This window comes from Anomalospiza imberbis, chromosome 36 (genome assembly GCF_031753505.1).
Source record: "Anomalospiza imberbis isolate Cuckoo-Finch-1a 21T00152 chromosome 36, ASM3175350v1, whole genome shotgun sequence".
Lineage (NCBI taxonomy): Eukaryota > Metazoa > Chordata > Aves > Passeriformes > Viduidae > Anomalospiza > Anomalospiza imberbis.
In genome coordinates this window covers 1,159,467-1,180,152 of record NC_089716.1, presented here as the reverse complement: position 1 = coordinate 1,180,152, position 20,686 = coordinate 1,159,467, and the positions used below count along the sequence as shown (strand labels likewise).

Genomic DNA, 20,686 nt, shown 5'->3' with positions numbered 1-20,686 from the left:
TTGGGGACCCGGGAGTGACCAGGAGACAGACGAGGGACACATCAGGGGGGTCTGTGAAGAGTCAGCAGGGAGAGAGCACTGAAAATCTCAGCAGTGAGTGCACTGGGATCTTCGGGGAGTGAACATGGCAGGGCACCCAGGGAGGGGAGAAAAGGGAAAGCCAGGCAGGGGTCCTGGCCAAAGAGATGATGATCCCAAAATGTCTCTGAAGGGTCCCTCGGGAGAATGTTGAGGTAGTTTGCACATTCCCCCAGAGGTAATTAAGGACATGGACACCCAGGGGAGCAATAAGGGAAGTGGAGAAGGGATTTGGACAACAGGGGATGGATGGTGTTGGTGTGCTGGGAAGGGATCGGGTGAAGGGCAGTGTGCAGCAATATGGTGAAGGCAAGAAGCAGCAGGAGGAATCTATGTGGTGAGAAAAAGGATGATGCAGAAGAGGAGGAAGAGAAAAATACAGAGAACGGGGATGTTTTTCAGCACTGTTCTATGCTCAGAATTTGCCAGCTGATCCAGATCCTTTCCATCCTGGTTTTCCCGGAGAGGAAAAGAAGGAGGTCAGGATGCCAGGGGGTTTCTCTGTGGTGGGCAGCGGCAGCACCGGGCACGCAGAGGTGCGGGACCGGGAGCACGGGCTGGGGGCCTGTGGGGAGCTGCGGGGCCGGGCCGGGGCTGTGGGGCAGCCGGGGCTCAGCGCCAGGCGCTGCCTGACCCCACCAGCCCCGGGCAGGGCCGGCAGTGGCCCCCGGCCCCCAGGAGCCTGCGGGACGCCCCGGCCGCTGCCCGGCCCCGTGGAGCTGCCGGCCCTGCCCGCCGGGGGGGCCGCCTTTGGACACTGCGGCAGGACAGGGACCGGCTCTGGGATACGGGCTGGGGAGGGGACCCTGAGCACAAGAAGGAAAACAAAGATACATCTGGGAAATTCAGATTGTACATGGAAGGATCAGGATTTTCTATTAAGCATTTGCATTGGGTCGCTGGAGAAAGGAAAGACTTTGCAGAAAGCTCAGCAGCTCTCAGAGGATGAGCACCCACAGGCAGTGAGCGCGGCTGCAGGAGCGGCAGAAGAAGGCCCTGGAGCACTTGGGCACAAAGGCACAGCAGCTGAATGCAAGAAGGGATGAGCAAAAGGCCAAGCTGAAGGCAAAGGCCATGGCACAGCTCCTACAGCCCCTCTGGGATCAACCCCACGGCCCAAGGGGGCCCCAGCACCCAGGGGACGGGTTCGGCCACAAGCACCTGGCAGAGGCATTGCCCTCCTGGGCAGGGGAGAGCCCACCCAAACAGCCCCTGGGAAGGAGTCAGGGCTCCAGCTGCAGGGCACAGGGACACTGGAAGCAGAGACAGCAGCACCCTCAGGAGGAGCAAGCCCACCCCTGGATGGACATGGATTGTCAGGGCTGTCACAGCTCCCATCCCACTGGGGACCCACCACACTGGAGCCCTGGAGAACATTCAGGCTGGGTCTGCATCGAGAGGAGGCCTCTCCTGATGGATACAGGGGCCTCTCCATCCATTCTGAATCTTAGACCTAATTTGGGAATATTGTAAAGGAATGTTTTAATTATTAGGGAATAAATGGGAAAGCTGAGCTGGTATGATTTGTCCAATCACTATTAAGAGCTGTGGGGGATAGGTTTGAAATAAATTAATTTCTTTTTCTTCCTAGTAATATTGATGCCTCAGCTGTGGCTCTTCCAGTCTCAGTAAAGAAACTGGAATTGTAGGTGAATGTTAAACAGGGCCATGCCAAAGGAATTCTTGGGCCAAAATGTTGAACCCAGTGGCCGGAGTGGCCTCATTGTCTGCAGAATTGTGCAGACACAGCTTTAAGGGGAACCCAGGCCCAAAACCTGATGACAACAGGATCTCCAGCTGTTCCAGTCTGCCATCAAGTTAAAGCTTTGATAACCAAAAGAGCCTCTAAATGGATGAGCAGTGCTCAGTTATTACAGTATGAAACTTGTTCAGTGGCACAGGAGGATTTAGAACTGAAGGCAGGGGAAGGGTTTAACCCAGCCTCCTGTTTGAACAGCCCACAGAGGGGCTGGGAAGAAACCCAGGACTGCATTCAAGTGACAGAGCTCCAGACACAGCCTGGGAGAGCTTGATGAGACATTCCCTGGCCTGAGGGAGAAAATGTGCTCCTGGATGGCTCTTCAAGGGCAGCAGAAGGGAAAAGAGCTACAAGACACGCTGTTATTAAGGAAGGGAATCAGACAAAGCCCAGGTTACCACCCCATGGTCAGCTCAACCGGCGCAGCTGTGTGTGCTTCTAAGAGCCTGGCACTGAAATGCCCTGAGCAGGAAGGCTTCAATATCTTCTGCTGACACCATGCCACCGAACAGGGGGGCAAAAGCAATTCTGATTGCTCAGCAACCACTAGATCACTTATACAGGTATTTCTAAAAGAAATAATTCCAAGAAAAGGGATTGTGGAAGCAAAAGACTCAGACAGCAGAACTCATTTTACAGGAAAGATCCTCCAGGGGGTTATGGCAGCTTTAGGAATACAATGGGACCTCCATAACCCCTACACCCCCAGAGCTCAGGCTGGGTACAAAGAATGAATGGGGAAAGAAAGAAACACCTTTGGAAGCTGGGGATAGAAACCAAGATGCCATGAGTACGGCTTTTGCCATTGGCTTTGGCAAGAGCAAGGGCCAGACCCAGGGCAGATATTCAATTCTCTCCCTTGCAATTGATCTTGGGAATTCCTTACCCTGTTAATTCTCCACCCAGTGCAGGGTGGGGATAAGGGATGGACATTTAAAGCAGTCTGTGGCCAGAGTCCTGTCTCTTGTGAAATCTCTCCCACAGGAAGCTGGGCTGGCACAGAGCCTGCCTTGGCACTTTGCTGTTCCCAACATCCAAGCAGGACATTGGGCCCTGCCTAAGGAGGCCAAAGCAGCACCACTGGTGGCCAAGTGGCGTGGCCCATGCCAAGTGTCCCTGAGGCCAGAAACAGCCCCCAGCACAGCTGAGCACGGGGGGACCCCTCAGCCTGGGCTCCAGGGCTCTGAAGCCCCGGAGATTTGCACTTCCCGCCTGCAGCAGGAGCATGGGAGGCCCCCACGGAGCCTGCACTGAAGGCAGCGCAGCAGCAGCCAGGGCTCCACAGCGGGGCAAGCCCCTGGGCCTGCCCACACATCCTCTGCTCAAATCCTCTGCCTGGGCACCCTCCTTGGGCATCTCCAGCCACCGGGGCCAATCCTTGCTGCCACTGCTGCAGCTTCAGTGCTTTCTGGGCCTGCACTGCCACAGCTGCTGGCGAAGACAACGGCACAATTCCACTCTGGGTCTCAGCCACACTCACACACTGCGCTGCCTGGGATTGCACTGATGGAAAATACACCAGGTCATAGACTTGAACATTTCTAACATTTTATTTCTCTACTCAGCCTTGGTTTGCCTTGGCCTCGGGGAAAGAAATGGTAAAGGTTTTTTTAAGGGATGTTCCACCACTCAGTGGAGATGAGTTTAACATCTCAACACTCTGGGAATGGCCCAAAAGATTCCCACAAAGATAACGCCCAGCAGCAAACAGCAACCAACACCTACCCCAGACACTGCCCCCGGCAGAGCTGGAGACACCTGCTCTGGAAAAGGCTGAGAAGGAAATCCAGCAGTTCCGACCTGATGAACAGCAGAAGCCAAGAAATCCGGGTCCAACAGGAACCCAAACACTAAAAACTGCACAACTTGAAACGACAGAACATTAAACCAATGGATTTAGATTGGTTCAGACTGTATCAAGTTTGGGAACGATCCAGTCAAACCCACGTGCCATGGAACGATTTTCTCTGCACACCCGGGCTATGTGGGGATGGAATGATTTCTGCTGCACATCCTGGCCAGAATCAAGGAATGCCTTGACTCCTACACTAAACATATTGGTGGAGTTTTCCTTTCTCCTGCACTTTCAGTGCAAAGTTTATAGCAGTGGAGTATTTTTTGTAATAATCCTACTTCTATATTGCCGGTTAGGTTTGGGCCAGGGATGTGAGAATGAGTTTTTACTCCGAGGAGAAGTAGAAAAAACTCAATTGCCCTGGGATTTTTTGTGTATGTCTGTGTGAGAGATACCAAAATTTTGGTCTGGGTTTTGCAACGTTCACCTTTAGGCTGCATTTTGCAAAACGAGAAGAGATTTAAAGGTGACCCTTTCACTCATAAACAGTAAATAGACGATTTGAAGGAAAAAATAAAAAAAGCAGCAGGTATTGGGGGGGGGCACATGTGAGACTGCTGGAAGCTGCTCTGGAAGAGAAGCTGCATTCCAGGCAGCCAGCAGAGGAGCTTTAGAAATGCAAATTAACACTGCTGGGGCAAAGTGGGGACAATGGACCTGGCTCTTCTTGCCTGGGGCAGGAATTGGGCTGATTCCCTCTGCCCCTCACCCCAAGCTCTGCCTGCCTGCACAGATGGAATCTGCACAGCTGAAGGCAGAGCCCATGGTGAGGATCTCTGACTCTGCAACAGAAATGGGTGAAGCTGCAAAGGGAAACAGCAAATGGAGAATGTTGTGAAAACTTCACTAAAATAAGGGGGGATCATCCCTGTGCCCACTCCAACATGTGCTGGCACTGTCTATTCCAGAGAGAGTTTCTTATTATAAACAGAATGTATGCATAACCATGAGGTATGTATGAATATGCAACAGTGAATGGATCTTAAGAGTTATTCCTTTGTTCGCAAAACATGTTGTCCTAGCTTAAGTGCCCGAGAGCATCCAGATGTCCGTAATTCTTTGTTTTTTATTCTCTTGTAATTGTCCTAACTCTAAATTTTTATTACTCTAATTGTATTACTATTTTTATAACCACTTTATTTTTACCAAACTTTTAGAAATTGTAAAAACAAGTGTGAAAAATGCATGTCTTATGATTGGCTTTTCGCAAATATTAAATTGAATACTATATGTATCATGTTATATTGATTAGAAGTGCTGTATTAACATTTTAATAGTATGGTATATGTAGTTTTGTAGTCAAAATATAGCCTATGTATGTGGGGTTTTTTTTACTAGCTCAAGCAAGAGATGAGATAATGAAGAAACTCTTCACACAGAGATGACAATGAAGGGGGCCCATAAAGAATTACGGCCTCCTTATCGGAAAAGACAAACATTCTTCCACCTTCTCTCCGTCTTTATGGAACCACCAGGATTAAAGGGAAGAAGTTGACAAAAACCAGAAAATTTCTTAATTTGCAAGGAATTTATGCATCATGTATGAGATGTATGAATATGCAACAGGCTACTGCTTTTAAAGGTTATTCCTTTGTTCACAAGGCATGCTTATTGGGCTTAAGTGCCCGAGAGCATCCGGACGTCCGTAATTCTTTGCTTTTTATTGTCCTGTAATTACACGAACTCTAAATTTTTATTACTCTAATTGTATTACTATTTTTATAACCATTTCATTATCATTAAACTTTTAAAAGTTGTAAAAACAAGTGACTGGCGTTTTTCCCGCTGCAGCACTTGGAGGGGGGCTGTGCCCCAGGGGATGGACTCCGGTCGGAGAAGTTCCTGGAGAAGTCTCCGGTGGGAGAGAGCGCAGGCTGCAGCAGGGGAACGACTCCTGTCCCTGGGCAGAGGGAGAAGCCACGGGGGATGAACTGAGCACGGCCCCATTCCCTGTCTCCTGCACTGCCGGGGGAGGAGGTGCAGCTGGAAGGAGGGAGGCGTGGGGAAAGCTGCATTCAAGGCTCTTCATTGACTTCTCATTGTCCTGCACGGAGCTTTTGGAGTTTTGTGCCAGAAATCTCTCCCCTCCCCCACTCCCCCACAGGGCTTTGGGGCGGTTTTCCCTTTTTGGGGGAAATCAAAGCGATGCGCTGATGCTCCGAATTAGGGGGCAGGAGAAGTGGGGCTGCTGGGCTTCCCGCAGAGCCGGAGCCAGCGAAGGCGAAGGCGCAGGGCCGGGAAAGCCGTGTCGGGAGGTGCGGAGCAGTTTGTTGGTGCTGCAGATCGATGCCGGCCCGGGCCCGGGCCCGTTCCAGGGCTGTTCCTCATCTCCGGCTTTGCCCTCCCACAGCCCGGGGGGCCCTGAGAGCGCGGGGCGAGGCTGTGCCGTGTGCAGAGCCCGCCCCTCGCTGCCATTGGCCGCTGCTGCCGTCAGTCGCGGTTCTGGCGTGCTGATTGGTGAGAGCGGGGCGAAGCACGGCCCCGCTGGCGGCCTGAGGGCGGCCCTGGCTCGGCAGCGGCGCCATTGGCGGAGCGTCTGTGCGGGCCCGGGAGCGGCGGCAGCGGCCGGAGCGCGGGGAGGCGGCATTGGCGGAGCTCGGAGGCGGCCCCGGCGCAGGTGGGAGCCGCGCCGGGTTCTGCGGGGGCTCGGGGCTCGCTGCGGGCGGAGGGGGCGGCAGGGGGCTCCGGCGGCTTGGCGGTGCCGTGTCCGGCCCGTGCCGGCCCTGGGCTGAGGGCGCTGCGGGAGCGGCTGCCCGCGGTCTCCTTCCCGCCGCTGCCTGGGCAGGAGCCGCTGCCGGAGCAGCGCTGGCTCGTCCCGGTTGCTGTGGCTGGGACAGAGGTGGCTGCCCCGTGGCCGGGACCGTGCGGGGAAATTCCCGTCGCCGGAGGTTTCTGTGGCCAGAGGAGACCGAGGAGTCCTGTCAAAGTGACTCGATTGCTGAGCAGAGGGAGAGGCCGTGGGGCATTTGCCATGCGGTCTCTGCCCTTGTAGCACGCAGCCTCCTTTGGATGCTCATTTTCCCGGCCGCATCTCCCTCTGCCTTTGCCCACTGGCTGAGGGACTTGGAAGGTTCAGACTTCCCGATCCGCCTGCTGCCTGTCCTCGTTCATATGCACCCCTCCTTGTGGATGACAGCCGATGTTCATGGCTCTGTTTGGTCTTTGTTCTTCGGGAAGTTGAGGAGTTTAGCGGGACTTTGAGCAGCTGTCCGGGTCCATTTGTAACATTTATTGGAACTGATGGTTTCTCCGTTACTTCCTCATCTCCAAGTCGCTGGCCCTATCTCCAGGCAGATTCACTCATTGACTCTGTTTTGTTCTTCCCGGGTCCTCTTTGGTTTTGGGATTATTCTCGGTGTCCTCATTCCCTGTCCTTTTGTAGCCGTTTCTGGATCAGGAGGCCTGGCTGCCACCTGCATCCCCTGGCTCAGCTGCTGGATGAGCTGCACTCCCAAGGTGTGGAGCATGGTAAAAAGATGAGAGTTGCTGTAGCACAGAAGAGGAGAAGCAGCATTCGTTTAACCCATGGTGTGCCAGGGAGCCACGAAACCGTGTCCCAATCCCATCCTTTCCATGTTTGGACCAATACAGAAACTGCTCTCCAATTTCCTTTGTTATCTTTTTTCACCGCTTTTCCTTTGTCATCTCTTTGCCAACAGCAGTTGGAGTCATTTAGTTTTCCACAAACTCCTCCTTTTTCTGCTAACAGATAATGTGATCCCATCCCATGGTGAAATGTTGTGTTCCTCATTTCAGTGGATGGGTCGGCAGGAAGGTCAGGAGCTGGAGGTGTCTGGTTGGTTCTTATTTCGAGGACAGCTTGTAATCTAATGATGCCATTGAAATGATAAATGGGTTCTGTGTCTCCTGATATGAATTGGTTCAGGTTCCCAGGGGCTGGTCCGTGGTGTTTTAGGATTTGTTCTGGTGGCCCTTCATCTTTTCCCCATTTTTGGGCGCTCCCTCCAGCCGGGGCTGCATCAGTTGACTGCTTTTGTCTAATTACATCATGAAATACTTGAATTCCAACTGATTTCCCTGAACTTGTTATAGCAAAAACCCCAGTGCTCTGATACTCCCTGTATAGCATAGACAGTGCCAGCACATGTTGGAGTGGGCACAGGGATGATCCCCCCTTATTTTAGTGAGGTTTTCACAGCATTCTCCATTTGCTGTTTCCCTTTGCAGCTTCACCCATTTCTGTTGCAGAGTCAGAGATCCTCACCATGGGCTCTGCCTTCAGCTGTGCAGATTCCATCTGTGCAGGCAGGCAGAGCTTGGGGTGAGGGGCAGAGGGAATCAGCCCAATTCCTGCCCCAGGCAAGTAGAGGCAGGTCCATTGTCCCCACTTTGCCCCAGCAGTGTTAATTTGCATTTCTAAAGCTCCTCTGCTGGCTGCCTGGAATGCAGCTTCTCTTCCAGAGCAGCCTCCAGCAGCCTCATGTGTGCCCCCCCCCCCCACAACCTGCTGCTTTATTTATTTTTTCCTTCAAATCGTCTATTTACTGTTTATGAGTGAAAGGGTCACCTTTAAATCTCTTCTAGTTTTGCAAAATGCAGCCTAAAAGTGAACGCCAAAATACCCAGACCAAAATTTTGGTATCTCTCACACAAACATACACAAAAAAATCCCAAGGCAATTAAGTTTTTTCTACTTCTCCTCGGAGTAGAAACTCATTCTCACATCCCTGGCTGAAACCTAACTGGCAATATAGAAGTAGGATAATTACAAAAAATACTCTTCTGCTATAAACTTTGCACTGAAAGTGCAGAAGAAAGGAAAACTCCACCAATATGTTTAGTGTTAGAGTCAAGGCATTCCTTGATTCTGGCCAGGATCTGCAACAGAAATCATTCCATCCCCACATAGCCCGGGTGTGCAGAGAAAATCGTTCCATGACACGTGGGTTTAACTGGATTGTTCCCAAACTTGATACAGTCTGAACCAATCTAAATCCATTGGTTTAATGTTCTGTAGTTTCAAGTTGTGCAGTTTTTAGTATTTGGGTTTTTATTGGACCCGGATTTCTTGGCTTCTGCTGTTCATCAGGTCGGAACTGCTGGATTTCCTTCTCAGCCTTTTCCAGAGCAGGTGTCTCCAGCTCTGCTGGGGGCAGTGTCTGGGGTAGGTGTTGGTTGCTGTTTGCTGCTGGGCGTTATCTTTGTGGGAATCTTTTGGGCCATTCCCAGAGTGTTGAGATGTTAAACTCATCTCCACTGAGTGGTGGAACATCCCTTAAAAAAACCTTTACCATTTCTATCCCCGAGGCCAAGGCAGACCAAGGCTGAGTAGAGAAATAAAATGTTAAAAATGTTAAAGTCTGTGACCTGGTGTATTTTCCATCAGTGCAATCCCAGGCAGCGCAGTGTGTGAGTGTGGCTGAGACCCAGAGTGGAATTGTGCCGTTGTCTTCGGCAGCAGCTGTGGCAGTGCAGGCCCAGAAAGCACTGAAGCTGCAGCAGTGGCAGCAAGGATTGGCCCCGGTGGCTGGAGATGCCCAAGGAGGGTGCCCAGGCAGAGGATTTGAGCAGAGGATGTGTGGGCAGGCCCAGGGGCTTGCCCCGCTGTGGAGCCCTGGCTGCTGCTGCGCTGCCTTCAGTGCAGGCTCCGTGGGGGCCTCCCATGCTCCTGCTGCAGGCGGGAAGTGCAAATCTCCGGGGCTTCAGAGCCCTGGAGCCCAGGCTGAGGGGTCCCCCCGTGCTCAGCTGTGCTGGGGGCTGTTTCTGGCCTCAGGGACACTTGGCATGGGCCACGCCACTTGGCCACCAGTGGTGCTGCTTTGGCCTCCTTAGGCAGGGCCCGATGTCCTGCTTGGATGTTGGGAACAGCAAAGTGCCAAGGCAGGCTCTGTGCCAGCCCAGCTTCCTGTGGGAGAGATTTCACAAGAGACAGGACTCTGGCCACAGACTGCTTTAAATGTCCATCCCTTATCCCCACCCTGCACTGGGTGGAGAATTACCAGGGTAAGGAATTCCCAAGATCAATTGCAAGGGAGAGAATTGAATATCTGCCCTGGGTCTGGCTCTTCTTCTTGCCAAAGCCAACGGCAAAAGCCGTACCCATGGCATCTTGGTTTACAGCCCTGACTCCTTCCCAGGGGCTGTTTGGGTGGGCTCTCCCCTGCCCAGGAGGGCAATGCCTCTGCCAGGTGCTTGTGGCTGACCCCGTCCCCTGGGTGCTGGGGCCCCCTTGGGCCCTGGGGTTGATCCCTGAGGGGCTGTAGGAACTGTGCCATGGCCTTTGCCTTCAGCTTGGCCTTTTGCTCATCCCTTCTTGCATTCAGCTGCTGTGCCTTTGTGCCCAAGTGCTCCAGGGCCTTCTTCTGCCACTCCTGCAGCCGCGCTCACTGCCTGTGGGTGCTCATCCTCTGAGAGCTGCTGAGCTTTGTGCAAAATCTTTCCTTTCTCCAGCGACCCAAAGCAAATGCTTAATAGAAAATCCTGATCCTTCCATGTACAATCTGCATTTCCCAGATGTTGCTTTATTTTCCTTCTTGTGCTCAGGGTGCCCTCCCCAGCCCGTATCGTATCCCAGAGCCGGTCCCTGTCCTGCCGCAGTGTCCAAAGGCGGCCCCCCCGGCGGGCAGGGCCGGCAGCTCCACGGGGCCGGGCAGCGGCCGGGGCGTCCCGCAGGCTCCTGGGGGCCGGGGGCCACTGCCGGCCCTGCCCGGGGCTGGTGGGGTCAGGCAGCGCCCGGCGCTGAGCCCCGGCTGCCCCACAGCCCCGGCCCGGCCCCGCAGCTCCCCACTGGCCCCCAGCCCGTGCTCCCGGTCCCGCACCTCTGCGCCCGGTGCTGCCGCTGCCCACCACAGAGAAACCCCCTGGCATCCTGACCTCCTTCTTTTCCTCTCCGGGAAACCCGGGATGGAAAGGATCTGGATCAGCTGGCAAATTCTGATCATAGAACAGTGCTGAAATACATCCCAGTCCTCTGTATTTTTCTCTTCCTTCTCTTCTCCATCATCCTTTTTCTCACCACATAGATTCCTCCTGCTGCTTCTTGCCTTCACCATATTGCTGCACACTGCCCTTCACCCGATCCCTTCCCAGCACACCAACACCATCCATCCCCTGTTGTCCAAATCCCTTCTCCACTTCCCTTATTGCTCCCCTGGCTGTCCATGTCCTTAATTACCTCTGGGGGAATGTGCAAACTACCTCAACATTCTCCCAAGGGACCCTTCAGAGACATTTTGGGATCATCATCCCTTTGGCCAGGACCCCTCCCTGGCTTTCCCTTTTCTCCCCTCCCTGGGTGCCCTGCCATGTTCACTCCCCGAAGATCCCAGTGCACTCACTGCTGAGATTTTCAGTGCTCTCTCCCTGCTGACTCTTCACAGACCCCCCCTGATGTGTCCCTCGTCTGTCTCCTGGTCACTCCCGGGTCCCCAGTCGATCCCAGGTGCCGCCGCCAGCCAAGGGAGCCGATCACCCAAAGTGGGTGAGGCACCTTCAGCTGCACTCCCTGCCCGCCGCCCCGGACGGTGGAAGGAATTCCGGATGAGCCCCAGGGTGTGTGGGAAAATTGACATCAGCAGAGGTTTCTGTCCACAAAGCAGACAGAGGAGTCCTGTAAAAGTAATTTCATTCCTAGAAATGGGAGAGGCCATGGGACATTCCCCATGGGATCTCTGCAGTTGTTGGAGCACACAGCCTCCTTTTCATCCCAATTCTCCTGGCCACATCTCCCTCTCCCTTTCCCCACTGGCTGAAGTACTTGAGAGGTGCAGACTTCCCAATCCACCTGCTACATACCCCCTTCATAAGCACCCCACTATTTTATAGCAAACGATATTCCTGGCTCTGTTAAGTCTTTGTTGTTCTTCGGGAAGTTCATGAATTGAGCAGGACCTTGGCTGAGCAGCAGTCTGTGTCATCAATTGATAACATTTCCTGAAACCGATGGCTTCTCCTGTCACTTCCTTATTCACAGGTGCCTGTCCCTGTCTCGGAGCAGATTCACAGCATCTGTTTGTGAAGACACTTTCCTCTTGTTCCTTTCATGGGGGTCCCCCGTTTGCGGGACATCCCCCCTGGAGCAGGGTGTCCCCTCTTTGCTGCAGCCCCAGCCCTCAGGCAGAGCTCAGCCAATCAGAGCGCACGGCGCTGATGACTCACCAGTTGCCAGGCAGACTCGCAGCTCCCAGCGTTCCCCACCTGGACCCCACCTGCGCCCCCCCCTCGGCCCCATCGCCCCCGCGAGGGGAATTTGGGGAGGTGGGAGTGGGGCAGCGCCAAGGCCGGGCCCCCCCGCGCTGTCCTGGCGGGAGCGGCTGCAGTGGGGACCGAGTGCGGGCGGAAGCGGCCGAGAGCCCAGCGCTGCCCCAGCCCGACCTGCCCCAGCTCCATCCCTGCCCCTGCGCTGGGATGCTGTGGGTCTGGGGGGAAGAGGGAGCCGGCAGTGGGTGCTGGGCCTGGGGGCAGGAGGAGAAGGGAAGGAGAAGCAGGGTTGAGGAACAAAATGGTCAAAGGATGGACGTGGCAGGAGAAGGTGGGATTGTGCAGGAGAAGGAGGAATAGCAGGAGGAAGAGGAGTGTGAGGAAGAGCAGAGTCACAGGAGGAGGAGGAGCAGAAACAGGAAGCAGCACAAGGTTCCACCCCTCCCTGTATCTGCAGCCTCCCCCCAGCCCCAGGAGCGCTGCTCCCCCCACATGCAGCAGGTGACTGTGGAGGGGGATCCAGGATTTTCACGGGGTGAATCTTGGGGTTTCTGAGCTTGCTTGGGCTAAATGTTGGTGCTTTGGTTTTATGTGGCAGCTGAATCTTTATCTTTTGGAGGAAATTATGGTTTTTGCTGAATTGTGAGGTTTGGGGTGTTTTTTATCTGTCTCTTGAAGTTTGCAGGATTTCTGGGGTGAATCTTGGTGCTTTGGAGGTTCTCACAGACACAAGATTCCTATTGACTTCCTGCGATGAAGTGGGGCAAGGAGGAACCTCCAGTCCAAGGTGCTCTCCTTTTGTTTTTTCCCCAAACCAGGATTTTTCATTCCAGGTTGTGGCTGGATGGAGGAGGAGGAAAAGCCCCGGAGATCCTGCAGGAAGAGGGGCTGCAAAACCAGCCCAGGGAGCTGTGGGGAGGAAAGAGCCCCCCTGAGCCAGGAAGGCGGCCAGAGATCCAGCTGGAGCTCGGAGCTGGTGGAGAAGCCTCATGGCAGGGAAAAGCCCCACAAGTGCTTGGAATGTGGGCAGGGATTCAGCTTCCGCTCCTCTCTGATCGAGCACCAGAGGATCCACACTGGGGAACGGCCTTACGAGTGTGGGGAGTGTGGGAAGGGATTCAGCCGGAGCTCCACCCTGATCGAGCACGTGAGGATCCACACTGGGGATAGGCCCTACGAGTGTGTGGAGTGTGGAAAGGGTTTCAGGAACAGCTCTGGCCTGACCCGGCACCAGGTTATCCACACTGGGGAGAGGCCCTACGAGTGTTCCCAGTGTGGGAAGAGGTTTCAGACCAGCTCCACTCTCCTCACACATGAGCGGATTCACACAGAGGAGAGGCCCTTCCGTTGCCCCGACTGCAGGAAGGGCTTCAAGCAAAACTGCCACCTCACCATGCACCGGCGCATCCACACCGGGGAGAGGCCCTACGAGTGTGGGGAGTGTGGGAAGAGCTTCACGCACAGCTCCCACGTGATCCGCCACCAGGTGATCCACACTGGGGAACGGCCCTACAAGTGTGGGGAGTGTGGGAAGGGTTGCAGAGACAGCTCAGACCTGATCCAGCACCAGGTGATCCACACTGGGGAACGGCCCTACACCTGCTTGGAATGTGGGAAGAGCTTTGGTTGGAGCTCCGAACTGAGAAGACACCAGCGCATCCACACTGGGGAGAGGCCCTACGAGTGTGGGGAGTGTGGGAAGAGCTTCTCCAGGAGCTCAAACTTGACCCAACACCAACGGACGCAACACTAAGGAAGCCCTGCGAGTGCCTTGAGTGAGGGAAGAGCTTGGAGTGAGGGAAGAGAGTGAGGGAAGAGCTTTGTGGGCTGCCCCACCTCCATCCCCCATGGGAGGATCTGGGCTGGATGATCCCCAGTGACCCCCGTTGGGCAGAGCCCTGGTGCCCCCAAATGGGGAATAAAACAGAGAGGAAAACTATGGAGCTGATAAAGGGGCCGAGATCTGAGGCCTGACTGAGCAGCAACTGTGGGAGACACAGACACAGTTTAAGTCTCCCTGGGCAAGAAGTGACCAAGCAACCTGTTGTGAGACTTTGTGATAAGATAATGTTCCCAGGTGCCGTGATGTCATGAAGAATGTGTAACCAATGGGAAATTGTTAGCAAACATCGAGCCCTATCTGAGCACCACACAAGTAAAACCCTGTATAAACACCTGGTACCCTCAATGAAATTGGCTTCTGGTCTAAACTCGGCTGTCCCCGTCTCTCCATCGTGGATAAGCCCTGTTGTGGGTGATCCCCGTTGGGTGGGGGGAAGGTGTTGGAGGGATTTCTTTCCCTTCTGCTTGTGCTGCTGTGTTTGGTTGGTAATAAATTCCCTCCGTGTGCCCAGGCTGGGTCTGTTGTCCCCGTGCCGGTGCTCGGGGCGGGATCTCTGCCGTTGCTTCTCTCCAGTCCCGGGCCTCTCCTCAGCCAATGAGAGAACGCGATGGACAAGAGTCAGCCAATCAGAGCGAGCGGGGCTGATGACTCACCAGTTGCCGGGCAGACCCGCAGCACCCAGTGTTTAACTGGGAAGCTTTACAGGGAACACTGGGAGCAGGCGGGCGGGGGCAGAGTGACAACAGGGCTGGGGGGACACACGACCCCCCCAAAATCAGCACGGGGACAGAGCGGGGGGTCCCTGCTGCACCTGAGGCCACGGGGAGCGGCTGCAGCAACTGGTGACTCAGGAGCTCTGTGGGCAGAGAAAAGGGGGTGACACCGGGCTGGTGGCCCCGGGGAAGGAGCACACACGCTCTGGGGGAGGGGGAACACGACCTCTGGGACCCCCCTGACCTTCTTGAGCAGGTAGAAGCCGAGCCCCAGCGCCAGGAAGAAGAAGCCCTACTCCGAGTCCCCGATCCCCGACAGCATCTTGCTACGGGCGACGTCCGGCGGCATCTCTGGGGGATCTGCAGGGGTCAGGACTCCCCAAAACCTCTCAGAGACATCCCAAGCCCCTCCAAGCACCCTCCCAGTCCCCCCTCCCTGATTTATTAAAGAAATATGGATATTGATCTAGCACCGATATCCACCTGTGACGGACAAAAACTCTCTAACAGTTTAAAGTTAGAAAGTGTATGTTTATTACGACGCCGGGTGGCATGCGGGATAGCTCCCAAATACACACCGCGCCCCTCAGGTGATTTCAGAGTCCTTTTATCCATACAAGTATTGAATACCCAAAATACAAATGCATATTCATCATTTTGGTACATCCCATTCCTTACGTCGTATGCTAATCAGTTCAAAAGCTATTAAGCATGCGTAGTTTGTTCCTTGAAATGGGTCGGTGGTCCCTTTCATCGGGAGGGGTCCCAAAATGAGGAAGTAAATGTAGTCTTCCTCATTCTGACCTTTCTACCTTTTCAATGCAAATGTGACACATGAACCCTTGGTAGAACTCCCATTTCTTATCTGTAGTTGGTTTCGGAACAGAAGAGGCCCACAATTGTCTTATGTTCCTAAAAGCTATTTGTCAGTTTTTATATTTCTCATTACAAACCCAGCTAACTAAACATTGTGTTGACAAGCAATCAATTATTAGTTCACTACTAACTCTTAACTTCATCAAGCAATGCCTACCCATTTATTTTAATTAATTCCAATAAAGCTTATTTCTAACTAAAATCTTAGCTCTTCTAAAATCTCTAAATTTCTTAAAGTTTATGTTTCATTCCCCACTTTTTCTTTGGGATGAGTAAATTCTTTTACTCAATATGCAGATTCTTCTTCATCTGCCCAAGACATGTGTCTAGTGTCTCTCAAGACTAAGCCATATGCTTTTGATAGCGAAGTTAGGGCCGTCATTCGTCGTATCATCTTCCAATTTCAAACAAGTATCACAATAGACAAAATCAAGCTTATACTAACTAAAATAAGCAACACAATGATAGCATGAATTAAAGCATTAAGTATGCCGGTTGCTGTTGGTGACCATCCAAAAAGCACATCCCACCAATGATGAGACAAGTGTTCCTCAAATCGTTTAAAAACTCCTTTGATGGTTTCTGTGTCATGGTGTATAGTGATTAAAGTCTTTTTCCCTGCGTCTCTAACCCCTTCCAAAATTTCTCTTAGTTCTTGATGTTTTAACAACTGAGCAACTAAAGTCAGGCACAGGCACTATTTCTTGTACAGTAACTAAATTGGCTTTTATATACTGGTGTGATACTACAGGTGCCTGATAGGAGAAGTCACATCCCTCAATTTTGACAAAGTTACAGACACATAAATTAAACTGAGTCTCATTCATGCTTAGATTGTCTGGCATTATGGTGGGACATGCTGTCCTGCGACAGACACAACCTCGTCCTATATATACAAGCAAAGTTGTTTGATTGCCTGAATGCGTTTCAAAGTGACAGATGCTTTGGTCCGTATCCACACATGTGTCTGTATTACTTTCTAATGTCCCCTCACATATGTACCCCAGTTGTTTCCTCATGGAACAGGGCTCTAGGTTGATGGTTTGCCACTTTCCTCCAATTTCAAGATCATACCCTCTTATTGCGCATCCCTCTAGTTTTAGTGTAAACTCAGGACATTTACTCAAACATTTGTCACAGCATTCAGGGCTAATCCGAATGAGTTTCATGGGCGGATGATAAGCCTCATGGAACCCATCTTGCACAAATGCATAGTTACATCCCCAGACATCTCTCCCTTCCCACAAACGTGCATTTGTGACCTTTAGAATCTCATTTAGGGCCCTACAAGAGTGGGGATCGTAGGCCCTTCCTTGGCACTGGTATATTCCAGTTACGCTGTACTTGCGTGGTATTGTACTGGCTCCTGTTATAATTATGGCAGTGGCTATAATAGTTACGACCTTCTCCATTATGTCCATGATTTCTATAAGTCCATTTACTCGTTGTTCCGGGTGAGCCTCAGCTTCAGTTCGTTGTCACCTGGTGTCACTTTCCAGACTCCCTCAGGGGCTTTCTTCACTCGGGAGTGATGGATCCAGGCCTTCTGTTCTTTGATCTTGATTGCAGTAAAGGTAGTGAGGAGCACCTGGAAAGGTCCTTCCCACTGTGGTTCCAGGGTTTTTTCTGCAAAAGGCTTAACATATACATAATCCCCAGGTTGCACATCGTGTACAGGTTCATCTAGTTCTCTGTTTTGAGCTCCAGCCACATATTTTTCAATTTCTCTCAGTTGTGTATTCAGGGCTTCCATATACTTATGTAGGGTTTCCTCCCCTACTTGTGTCGGTGTGGTTCCTTCTTGAACCGCACATGGTCTCCCATATCATATTTCAAAGGGGCTCAATTTTTCTTTTGTCCTTGGTTTTGTCCGAATTCGCAATAATGCTAATGGGAGAGCCTGGGGCCAAGGTAGGTTTGCCTCTTGTCCCAGTCTCACAATTTGTTGTTTGATCAAATGATTCATCTTTTCTACTTGGCCACTCGACTGGGGATGATATGGGGTATGCAGCTCCCAGTCTATCCCCAGGTGGTGGCTAACCTGTTGCACAATTTTGGAAATAAAATGTGGCCCTCTATCTGAGGATATGGTGGCTGGAACTCCGAACCTTGGTATTATTTCTTGCAACAGTGCTTTGGTTACCTCTCGTGCTTTGGCTGTCCTAGTAGGAAAAGCTTCTGGCCAACCTGAAAAGGTATCAGTCAGTACCAGGAGGTGACAATATCCCCCCTTCCTGGGTAATTCTGTGAAATCGATTTGCCACTGCTGCCCAGCTCTGCAGCCTTTCCCAATTTGTCCAACTTTAGGCTTTGGGATGTTTTTAGGATTAGTTCGGAGGCAAAGGCTACACTGACGAGTTACCTGTATTACTGTGCCCTGTAGTTTCCTAGCTATAATTTTTCCTTTCAGATGGTTATACAGGGCGTCTACTCCCCAATGTGTTTTTTCATGTTCCTTTTGCACTAATGACCACAACAAATAGGAAGGCACTACAAGTCTCCCTTCTTCTGTTACAGCCCATCCTTCTTCATTATAATTTGCTTTTTCTGCCTTAATAAGTTTCTTATCCTTTCTATTATACACTGGCTTACCTTCAATAGAGATCTTTCCATCTGGGATCAATGTTGCCTCCACTGTTTCCTCAAATACCTCACCTTTGGCTGCGTCTTTTGCCTCTCTGTCCGCCAGCATGTTCCCTTCTTCCAATTCAGAGCTCACTTTCTGGTGTGCCTTAATGTGCATGATGGCTACTTTCTCAGGTAGTTGTACTGCATCTAGTAGTCTCAGTATCTCTTGTGCATGTTTAATATTCTTCCCTTGCGAATTCAACAGTCCTCTCTCTCTCCAAATGGCCCCATGTGCATGAACCACCCCAAATGCATACCTTGAGTCTGTATAGATGTTAACCTCTTTTCCTTTTGCCAGCTCTAAGGCTCGAGTTAAGGCGATTTTTTCAGCCTTCTGTGCAGAGGTGTTTGCTGGTAAGGGTTCAGACTCTATTACCTCTCTGCTTGTGGTAACCGCATATCCAGCGTGCCTTTTTCCACTGATGACATAGCTGCTTCCATCAGTAAACCAGGTCTCAGCACCTTCGAGTGGGATGTCTTTCAGATCCGGGCGGCTGGAGTAGATGGCTTCAATGGTCTCCAGACAGTCATGGATCACTGGTTCTCCCATACTCCCGCTGAGAAAGGAAGCTGGATTCACAATGTTAGTTACCACGATTTCAACATCATCTTGTTCTACTAGTATAGCTTGGTACTTCAGAAACCTCTGTGGAGAGAGCCAATGTCCCCCTTTTGCCTCAAGGACTGCAGACGCTGTGTGGGATACTAGCACAGTCATCTTCTGGCCCAGGGTGAATTTGCGAGCTTCCTGGATGTTCACTGCCACTGCTGCAACGGCTCTGAGATATCCTGGCCATCCTTTAGCTGCCGTGTCCAGCTGTTTGGAGAGATAAGCCACTGCTCTCCAGTACGGGCCTAAGTTCTGTGCCAATATTCCCAAGGCAATCCCTTGTTTTTCGTGGGAAAACAGGAAAAATGGTTTACTCACGTCTGGAAGGCCTAAAGCCGGAGATGACATTGAGGGCCTTCTTTAGCTGGTCGAAGGCTTGAGTTGCTTCTTTTGTCCATTGGAGATCTCTGCTCCCTTCCGTGATCAGGGCATATAAAGGTTTAACAAGTAACCCATAGTTATAAATCCATAGCCTGCACCACCCTGTCATGCCTAAAAAGGTTCTCAGTTCTTTCACTGTCTGAGGTCTCGGGGTCTGGCATATTGCTTCTTTGCGATCCTGGCCCAAGGTCCTTTGTCCAGCACTCGCTTCATAACCCAGGTAAATGGCTGTTTGCCTCACGATCTGGGCTTTCTTCTGGGATACTCGATACCCCTGCAGACCCAAAAAGTTTAGGAGGCTTACCGTCCAGTCCACGCGTGTTTCCTGGGTCTGGGTGGCTATCAGGAGGTCATCCACGTACTGGAGCAACTGCCCTTCTCCTGGTGGAGGTTCCCAAGACTCTAAATCCTTGGCGAGCTGTTCCCCAAATATAGTAGGGGAGTTCTTGTACCCCTGTGGTAATACACACCATGTGAGCTGGCTCCTTCGTCCAGTTTTGGGGTTCTCCCATTCGAATGCAAAAATTTTCTGGCTGGCTTCGTGGAGAGGGAGGCAAAAGAAAGCATCCTTCAAATCTAAAACGGTAAACCAGGTTAGTTCAGGTGTTAAACGAGTTAACAAGGTAGAAGGGTTAGCTACTACTGGACACAAGTCTTCAGTTACTCTGTTAACAGCCCTTAGATCTTTTACTAACCTGTATGACCCATCAGGCTTCTTTACTGGCAAAATGGGAGCATTAAAATCAGATTGACACTCTTTTAACAAACCTATTTGCAAGAAGTTTTCTATGATTGGGCTAATCCCTTCTCTGTCTTCTTTCTTCAGGGGGTATTGTTTAACCCTTACTGGTCGTTCCCCTTCCTTGAGCTTGATTTGGATGGGTAACGCATTCTTTGCCCTCCCTGGTATATTAGAAGCCCATACCCCAGGGAATACCTGATCCATTATTTTCTTGAAGTTTTTCTCTTCTTCACTTAGAGTTTCAATTTCCTTGGTTATTAACATTAGACTTAACAACTCCACGTATTGTTGGTCCTTTACCTCCAAGCTAATTTCTCCATTTTTAAATATTATTTTTGCATCCAGCTGCTCTAGCAGATCCCTGCCCAAAAGTGCAGATGGAGCATTAGGCATATATAAAAATTGGTGAATCCCCCATTGCTTTCCCAACTTATACTTTAATGGTTTGCAAAAATATGCCCTTTCAGATTGACCAGTAGCCCCCTTTACCATAACATAATCATTTGTTAGAGGTATTAGGGCCTTATTCAGCACTGAAAATGTTGCCCCTGTGTCCACTAAAAATTCCACCTTCTTTTCTTTGTTCCCTAGTTTAACTATAACCAAAGGGTCCCCAGGGTAGGGCCCTCCGGTCCTCCTCAGTCCTCCTTTGCATGAGCAACCACCCTTTCTCCCCCCTGATTGCTTTTTCTCTGTTCATCACCCCTTCTTCATTCTGGGCACTGGTTTTTCCAGTGTCCAAATTTCTTGCAAAATGCACATTGATCTTTTCCCAGTCGGGGTGGTCCCTGTCTTGGCGGGTCTTGCTCACGTTTCTCCTTTTCTCCCTCCCTTACTACTGCTACTAATTTCTTCACCCCTTGCTTATATCCTTCCTCCCGATTACTGAAGACTCTCCATGCTTCATCCAATAGAGTCTCCAAGTTTCGGCTATTTGGGCCCCGGATCTTCTGAAGCTTCCGCCTAATATCTCCTGTGGATTGTCCTAAAAATAAATTTATTAGTTGTTGTATTCCTTCATCTGATCCAGGGTCCAGGGTG

General features: G+C 51.6%; 1 pseudogene; it reads left to right on the top strand.

Annotated features, from left to right (window-relative positions):
* Positions 1–20,686, top strand: part of LOC137464098 (uncharacterized) — a 1,364,046-nt pseudogene that overhangs the window by 191,753 nt on the left and 1,151,607 nt on the right.